The sequence below is a fragment of the Octodon degus genome, unplaced genomic scaffold, assembly GCF_000260255.1.
Source record: "Octodon degus isolate 3935 unplaced genomic scaffold, OctDeg1.0 scaffold00072, whole genome shotgun sequence".
Classification (NCBI taxonomy): domain Eukaryota; kingdom Metazoa; phylum Chordata; class Mammalia; order Rodentia; family Octodontidae; genus Octodon; species Octodon degus.
Genome location: NW_004524648.1, coordinates 78,485 through 87,203, shown reverse-complemented (window position 1 = coordinate 87,203; position 8,719 = coordinate 78,485). Strand labels below are relative to the sequence as shown.

The window sequence follows — 8,719 nt, the reverse complement described above, 5'->3', positions numbered from 1 at the left end:
AGTCTACACTCCCACCAGCAGTGGAGAAGGGTTCCTTTTTCCCCACAGCCTCTCCAACATTTGTTGTTGGGTGATTTCTTTATGATAGCCATTCTTTCTGGGGTGAGATGATATCTGAATGTAGTTTTAATTTGCATTTCACGAATGGCTAGCGATGTGGAGCATTTTTTCATGTATTTATTCGCTTGTTTAATTTCTTCCTCTGAGAAGCGGAAACACAGCTTTTTTTACATGTCCAACCCTCTGCTAAGTTTGCTCTTGCCAACTGAGTAGTTTTCTATTCCCTAAATCACATTGTACATGTCTCTTGCTACATTTACCTCAATACCTTTGCTTTATTCTCAAGAACAGGAACAGAAAACATTATAAGATCAATTCAATTTAAAATTGGAGATGTAGTTCGGTGGTAAAATAAAAGTCAAAATAAAATAATATAAAGTAAAATAAAAGCTATGAGATAAAAGAATGGCTTGTAATCATAGAGTTCACAGTTATGGTAGTTGTGAAAATGAATGTCCTAAATGTATAGCGTTGATATATAAAGTCAAAAGCACAGAAGTTCAAGAAGAAATAGAAATAAGTGAGTTTTAGTGATTTTCAATTCAAAATTATAGCTATCAAAAATATAATTATATAAAGGACCAAATGATAGGACCTCTTTTTCCAAGTGCCCCTGAAACCTTCATCTTACCAAAGTAAAGTATTTTAAAAAGCCATAAAAGCACATATAAAAACCAGAAATTCAACCATCTTCAAAATAAGAAATGATATATATGATACTACCTGATTGCAACACACTTTAAAGAAAAATGCATTATTTAATAAAAGTTTTTAGAAAATGGATCAAACAGAATGAAAACTTAAGCTAGCTGGGGAAGAGGAAAAAAATGAAATGATGAAATTAATCCACATAAGAAATTTAGTTTAAATCAATATCCAGAAAAACATTCACAGCTTTAAATAAGTATGGTGTATTAAAACAAAAATATTAAATAATAAAATCAAGAAATGAGAAAAAACTATCAAGGAGTAAGAAATTAAAATGATAAAGGTAAAACTAGATTAGAAAAAGAAATACAGAGCTAATAAACAAGTTAAAAAGATCTTTTTCAGTAGGGGAAGGAGAAAATAAAATTGTTAAATTTTAATTGAACTCAATCAATAAAAAGAAAAAAATGTGTCCAAACAGTAAGTTATGTAGGAAAACCTTCAGTTATTTTAAAATACAAAAATCTACTTAAAAGTCCACTTTGTCCTAGTCTATGTGAAAGCATTTTTTTAAATTGGAAAAATTGGGCAAAATTTGATAAAAACACAGTTTATAAAGATTCGCTTCTGATAAAATGAAAACTTGAAACTGGATAATTGCTATTGAAAAAACAGAGAAATTTGTTTAAGAAGCTATTGCATTTTATTACTCTATGATTGTAATCCTCCCCTCCTGAAGAAGAACAAATTGGAGGCTTCTATAGGTAAGTGGATACAACCAGAGACCTTACTCATAACAAATAAACCAGATGGACATGTTAATGCAGATTTTAGAAATGTTATTTAGTACCATCTCCTGCGGGGAGGGTGGGGGGCATGATACACCTATCAACTTCCATATTGTAATGACTAGTTCAATATAAATGGAAGCCATAAATCTCTTCCTGTACAATCTCCAGTATCCTTGATACTGACAATTTCCTTGAAGCATTCTCTGATAATGCAGTTAAGAATTACTGGAAGACTTCTGGGCTAGGCATCACGTACTGTTCTAAGTACTTTCATTACCTATGTGTGCTGATTTACTTCTCTCAGCATCTCTATGAAATGAGTACAAATTTTTTTCTTCATTTTTTTATAGACTTGGTACCGGGTCTCACTACACAACTTGGACTCATAGTGATCCTCCTGTATTCAGCCTCCCCAGTGCTGGGATTATAGGCGTGCACCACACCTGGACTCATTTGAAGGCTCAGCATGCCCGGGGGTTGGGGCCAGCACAATACTGAGTACAAATTTTTAAGCCCTACTTGACAGAAACAAAAACATGAGCATACAAAGCAGGAGCCATAGGCAGGATTTTAATTTAGTCATTCTGTCTTCTGAGACCCTGCCCTTGATCCCTCTATGTACTACTACTTTGAGTAACCCAATTTGTCTCATAAAGCCTTGTCCTTATCTTTTAATTCTACCTGTATTTATTTGTGACCTGCTCTAAGACTCAAAGACCCACCTCATAGTCTTTATAGCTGTTCCCTTGTAGAGCCAGTGTCTTACCTCACAGGCTGCAATAGCTCAGATTCGAATGAGTGCTGTGGGTGCGTCATGGACAGTCAGTAGCTTCCCTCTGACACCCTTCTTCATTTTAACCATGTTATCAGATAACAATAGCTGTGATTTCCTCTACCACATCCTTATTTCTGTTATATTTTCTGTATAATGTTCTTCTTCTGTTAGGATAGATATACAGCTACTTTTTCTTAATTCAATGAGAAGAAAGATTTGTACTGATAGTGTTTGTATAATGTTCTTCCAGTGTCACATGGTCAAAGTCTTTGACTCAGCTCATAAAGCTGACTCCCAGATCTGACTATACTCATTTTAAATTGACATTTGTGTGTTCAACATTCCAAAATACACCTTGTATTTTATTCCACATGGCATTTATCTCCCAGCATAATCATTTAGCTGTTTAGCCTAGTTATTCCAATTTCAGGACAACATTCATGTCTGATTCATCTTTAGGAAAAGTATACACCAGCCCATTTTATTTATGTACCATTTTGTAAATAAATGAATGGATGCACTGGTTGACAAATAGGATTTCTGACAAACAGGTATCACTATGACTAATAGTAATTAGGAAAGAATATTTTGGACAAGTTGGAATTTGTGTTAGACTGAAGGATTGGTGTGCTTTGAGAAAGGAATAAAGCAAAAGGCACAAGGTTACTGCTGAAGGGATTACTCTTCTCTTTGTCTAGATGAGGTGTGGAGCAACCCACATTTGGACAAGGTCAGGGGCATTCAGGGTGACTCGAGCCACATTTGGAATAAGCTTTTTATATCACAAATACTTGTTTTGTGATTAGAAGAAATAGTCTTTGAAATTATGGCCAGAATGGTAGCTGTTCCCTAGTCCTCAATCAACAGGAAAAAGGGTAGGCAAGATCTCTGTACTGTGCACTCTATGCTCTACCCAGTCTGTCTGAAATGATAGGATCACAAAGGTGCTCACTGATGAGACCCTCCTAGAGTATCACATTTGAGGGCCCACCTGAGCCCCAGGCTTCTTTGTTATGCTGCAACCATACCCCTCATCCCCAGTTCTGAGGCTCTCATGGTTCCTTCATCACCAAGGCTGGTGTTGGGGGCCCAGCCAGGCTGTTATGTAAGCACTAGGGAACAAGCAGGGAAATTGAACACTGCATCTCCCTGTACAACTCCTAACAGGATCTGGAAACAAACTTGACACCAAAAGGATGGGATTTAAAAGTTTCCTGGAGAAGGAGCCTCAGTGAGTGATAGATTCAGCTGTTTTACCTGTTTGATGTCATCCTGAGCAGGCCTCTTTATTTTTGTGATTGAAGCTTTGATTCTCACATCTGTAGAATGAGGACATCTGACTGACTGAGAAATAGCTAGTGTCTTTTTCATGTAGCATGAGAGTGAGGGAGGGCCACAGAAGAACTCACCTTGTGGTGGCTCAGAGGCCAGTGAAGTTTCCTGGTCTGGGATGTGAAGTGGCAAGAAACTGCATAACTCAGTCAGGGGCGTTGAAGGCAATATGTGGCTGAATATATGCAACTGAAATAAAGTTGGTCTGAGGCTGTACCTGTCATGTAGCTTTTCCATCATAGTATCAGCCTCCTGGGACCTTGAAATTAGTCCATGGAGGAGGAGGTGGCTGAGGGGAGGGCCAAAGACAGGTCAATAATACAAGCCCTAAGAAATATTGCAATGGTGAAGCAGTGGGGTGTTGGACCTTGGAGTATTTAGAATTTCTCCAGTGTCTCATCACCACCCACCCCATGTTAGCCTATGGGGATAGTGAAGGGAGACACTACAAAGCCTCATTTTAACTGATGGGGACCTGGAGAAGCTGTCTGTTTTCTCAAAGCCACCCAAAGGAACTAGAGGTGGAGCCAGACTGACTCTGGATTCTGAAATTGAGGATATTGCTCCCCTGATGCCTGTTTCAAACAGAACCTGAAACAGACTGACTCCTAAACCTAAGGATGAGAAAGAAGCCTGACTCAGACCTGAGGATGAGGGAGAAATCTAGGAAAGGAGACAAAAACAGAAGCGGCTCTTTCCAGCTTCAAAATCTTAATGAGTCCTCAAGAAGAAAGTTCCCACCCAGGGCCTTGTTAGTGAGAATAAGTGGGACTAGATCTCAGGGGTCTCATAATGACCCGAGAGAGGAAGAAGAACCATTGTGCTGCGCTAGGAAAAACTGGGTGGGAGAGGGGGGAAGGGCTTTAAAATTGCTCACTATTATGATTTTCAGGTCAGACTCTTAGAAATTTAGAGTCTATTGATAGAAATGAGGAAAGACAGAAAATTGTCCCCCAGTATGTAGTACAACCCTCAGACTCTCATACCCTCTTCAGACAGTTAACCATCCACCCAGCCTGAGGTGACAGCATGCTCTGTGCTGGAAGCCAGCTGGGCTTTGTAGATGGGTAGGTCTGGCTTCCATTTACTAGCAACTGCTAAAATTCTTTGGGCCTCAGTTTCTTTAAAGTGTGGGCAATGTACCCTCTTACAGTGGTTGGGAGAATTAAATGGAGTAACAGAATTTTTGGTAGGGGGCCACTTATCTATAGTACACTTTTTAAAAACTTAATAACTCTTAGCTTTTATTTTGTGTTTGCTATGGACATGGCACTACTCCATGAGCTTTATAGACATTAAACCCCAATCAATCCTTTTACCAATTCTCTGAGGTAGGTACCTATATCATCCCCATTGTGCAAATCAATAACTTGGGGTTCAACGTAACTCAGTAGTTAGTCTAAGGCTACACAGGAATTTCAGGAGGAGGTGTTCAAGCCTGTGTCTGTTTGGTTACAAGTACCTAATCTCAACAACTGCCATATAACTTACACTTCTCCTTCTTCCCTTCTTCCCCTTTACTCCAATAGTGTACTTTTAGTTTTTGCTCTTGATGGCTATTGGTCCAGGGTGCCAGGAGCTATGTTTCGAGGATAATCTTAAAACTTTGTCTTTCACAATAGGAACCATGTTCCATCACTGTTAGCCCAGCCCATTGCATTAAATTTGACTGCCAAGTACTACCTCCAGCTCAACTCTTGTTTTTCTTTTCTTTTTAAAAAATATTTGTTTAAAGAGAGTACACCTTAGAATTAAGACAGAAAAAATTACAGGAGATACAGATTTTCATTTAACAAAGTAATATGAATTTCACAGTATTTGTTGTAATACATAGCATTGTCTTCCAACTACGTATTCATATTACCAGATATATGCATGTAAAATTGGAATAAAAGAGAAAAAAGAAAGAAATGTATAAGAAATTAAGGGGGCTGGGGATATAGCTCCATAGAATAAGTGCTTTCCAGGTAAGCACCTGAGTTCAATCCCCGGTTCCACCAAAAAAAAAAAAAAATAAGAAGACAAAAATGGAGAAACAGTTGAAAAAAGGAGGCAAAACAAATTAAACATTAACTGCTCCTTTCCATAGGCCAGCAGAAATCTACAGCATTGTTGTCCAAATCATCCTGCTTACATACCTCGATAAAATCTCTTTTCTCCACTCCTTCTCCTGCCCTTCTTGTCAACTCAGTAACTCTTTTCTTTTGAATAAGTTCAAAACATTTTCCCAGTATCTAGTGTACCCTACAGTTCCAGTTTTCTCTTTTAGGTTCTCACACTAAGGAGCTAATACAATGTTTGCACATGTGGGTTTGATTTAGTTCAGTTGAGTATGTTTTCTACTTGTATCCATTTACTGACAAAAGACTCATATTTATCCTGGCTGAATAATACTCCATTGTGTAAAAATACCACGTCTTCCTTATCCATTCTTCAGTTCATGGGCATCTGGGTTGTTTCCTGGATTTAGCTATGATACATTGTGCTGTTATAAACATGGATGTGCATATTGCTGTAGTATGGGGTTTTCAGTTCTTCTGGAAAAATACCCATGAGGGGAATAGCTGGGTTGAATGGGACCTCCAATCCTGGCATTTTAAAGAATCTTCACACTGATTTCCATAGTGCTTATAACAGTCAGCACTCCCACCAACAGCGCAGAAGTCTTCCTTTTTCTCCAAAGTCTCTCCAGCATTTGTTATGGGCTCACTTCCTGATGTTAGCCATTCTTTCTGGGGGCAAGATGGAATCTCAGTGTTGTTTCAATTTGCATTTCTCAAATGACCAATGATGTTGAACATTTTTTCATATGTTTATTTTCCATTTGTATCTCTTCATTTGAGAAGTGTATATTTATCTCAGATGCCCATTTTGGACTGGGTCTTTTAATTACAGAGGCTTGATTTTTTTTAATTCTTTGTATGTTCTAGATAGAAAACTTTTGTCTGAGGGACAGTCAGCTATAGTTTTTTCCCCAGTTTGTTGGTTTTATTTTTCCTCTGTTGGAAATTTGCTTTGAAGTGCAGAAACTTTTCAAAAAGATATGATCACACTTGTTGATTCTTTGAAGAAATTTCCATGCCATTTGATTTTTGTTCATGAACCCTCTACATACCCTTATGTCTTTAGGATTTCTACCTACACTTCTCCCCAGAAGATTTAGTGTTTCTGTTTTAATATTTAAATCTTTGATGCCTTTTGACTGTAGCTTTGGGCATAGTGATAGGACTGGGCCTAATTTTTGCCTTCAGCATGTGGAAAGCCAGTTTTTTCCAGTACCATTTATTAAAGAGGCTACCTTTCTTCCAGTGAGCCTGTTTGGCCCCTTTATAAAAAATAAGGTGACTGAGTGTGTTTGTAGTTGTGTGTGAATCGTCTAATCTGTTCCACTGATCCTCAGGTCTGTCTCTATGTCAGTACCCTGCTGATTTTTTCACAGTAGCTTATAATATCAGGTCAGGGATTGTGATACCTCCTGCCTTTCCTTTGTTTCCCAGATTGCTTTTGATATTCTGGGTCTCTTCTGGTTCCAAATGAATTTGAAGAATGTTTTATCTAGCCCTGCAAGGTATACTACTGGTATTTTAAGTGGGATTGCATTGAATCTGTATAGCAATTTTGGGAGTATGGCCATTTTGACAATGTTGGTTCTTCCTATCCAGGAGCATGGAATATTTTTCTATTTTCTCAAATCCTCTTTAATCTCTTTTTTCAGAATATCATAATTTTCACTGTATAAATCTTTTATATCCTTTCTGAGATTTATTCCTAAGTATTTCATTTTTTGGATGTTATTATGCAAGGCATGTTTTCCGTAATTTTTCTCTCAGTGTGTTCATTCTTTGTGTACAAAAATGCTATCAATTTTTGGGTGTTGTCTTTGTATCCTGCTGTACTGCTGAACCTGGTGATTAAGACTCTTTGTGGAGTTTTTGGGGTCCTTTATGTAGAGAATCATGTCATCTGCAAATAATGAGAATTTCACCTATTTTTTGAATCCTTATTCCTTTTAATTCTATCTCTTGTCTAATTTCTCTGGCTAATGTTTCCAGAACTATTCAACTCTTGTTTTCTATCATATCTGTTACTCTCTCTGCCAAGAATACAACCCTGCCTGTGTGCCTGTGGGGAAAGCTAACATAAAAATATAAAATTTCCAATTGGCAGAAGGTATAAAAAACAAAGATGAAAGAAAAATAGCAAATTGGGAAACTGTGGAATTATTTGCAAAATATATGGCACAGGGTTAAAATGTACAGTGCATAAATTTTCTGTAAATCAGTTAAAAACTAACATTGTAGTAGAAGGAGAGAAAGGATATGAAAAGACAAGTACAAATAAAGAAGTATACGAGAAGTGTATTAGTCCTTGCAGGCTGCCATAACAAAGTACTATACTCTAGGTTAAACAATAGAAACATATTTTCCTCACAATTCTGGAAGCTGTAATTTCAAGTCCACTGTTCCAAAATGGTCAGGCTCTGGTCAAGGTTCTCCTGGCTTGCAGGTAGGTACCTTTTCAGTCCATCTTCATGCAGCAGGGAAGAAGGGGGGACAGGAAAGAAAGAAGAGAAATAAAAGAAAGAAGGAGGAGAAGTAGAAGAAAAAGGTGGAGGAGAAAGAAAAGAAGATGGAAGAAAAATGAAGAAAGAAGAATAGGGTAAATGAAGGGAGAGGAGACTGAGGGGAGAGGATGGAGAGAGAAGAAGAGGAGAGGATGAGGAAAGAGAAAAGAGAAGAGGGAAAAAAAGAACAGATCCAAGATTGCATCTCTAACTAAATTACATTGGAAATGAAGGCTTCCACATATGGAATTTGAGAGAAATCCATTCAGCTTGTATCATGGATAATTTGAAAATATATTCAACTTTGTGATCGTAAAAATGCATATCAAAATATAGTATTAATTTTCAATCATTATATTGTTTGAAATTAGAAAAATTTATTCAAAACATCCACTATTATCAGATGTTTGGAGAACAGGCAGTTTTATTCACTATTAGAATAATAAAATGTCCAAAATTTTTGTAGAGGAAAAAGAATATATCTAAATCTAAATTTTTTAGAAATTCAACAATATCTACAATTCAATGAAAATTCAAGCACAACTTATC

At 37.2% G+C, this 8,719-nt stretch overlaps 1 pseudogene; it reads right to left on the bottom strand.

The window, feature by feature from the left end:
• LOC101561537 overlaps positions 1 to 8,719 on the bottom strand; it is a 48,661-nt pseudogene that overhangs the window by 248 nt on the left and 39,694 nt on the right.